This window comes from Curcuma longa, chromosome 14, assembly GCF_044706935.1.
Source record: "Curcuma longa cultivar G26 ecotype Majalengka, Jawa Barat chromosome 14, ITB_CL_G26_1.1, whole genome shotgun sequence".
Taxonomy (NCBI): Eukaryota; Viridiplantae; Streptophyta; class Magnoliopsida; order Zingiberales; family Zingiberaceae; genus Curcuma; species Curcuma longa.
Genome location: NC_133874.1, coordinates 2,417,307 through 2,417,705, shown reverse-complemented (window position 1 = coordinate 2,417,705; position 399 = coordinate 2,417,307).

The following is a 399-nucleotide window of genomic DNA, read 5'->3' as shown; positions in this document are numbered from 1 at the left end:
CCATTGCCTCCCTCTTCCTCGCTTATCTGATCTGGCTGTGTTGGCCACCGATTGGGAAGCGGGCGACTCCCAAGGACAGCAAGTGGTGGGTCGAGCGGCTCCAGACGCAGCACAACCGGCTCTCTCTCTTTCTTCCCAGAATCGCAGCAGCTCTTCTTTTCTTCCCTCGCTGCAGCCGCCGCCTACAAGATCTCAAAGAAGAAAAAGAAGCCGCAGCCCGTCTCCCTCGCCGAGTTTACCTCCGGCAAAGAAACCCTAGCTACCTCCAGCTCCGCCGCGTTCTATTCTGACCGTGCCGACCACTTCACGTGCAACACGACGCGTTTCTCCCTGCGCGCTTAGTCGTCTTCCGAAGTGTGATTCCTCTCCGGTGTCTGTTCTTGAAGCCATCGACTTTCT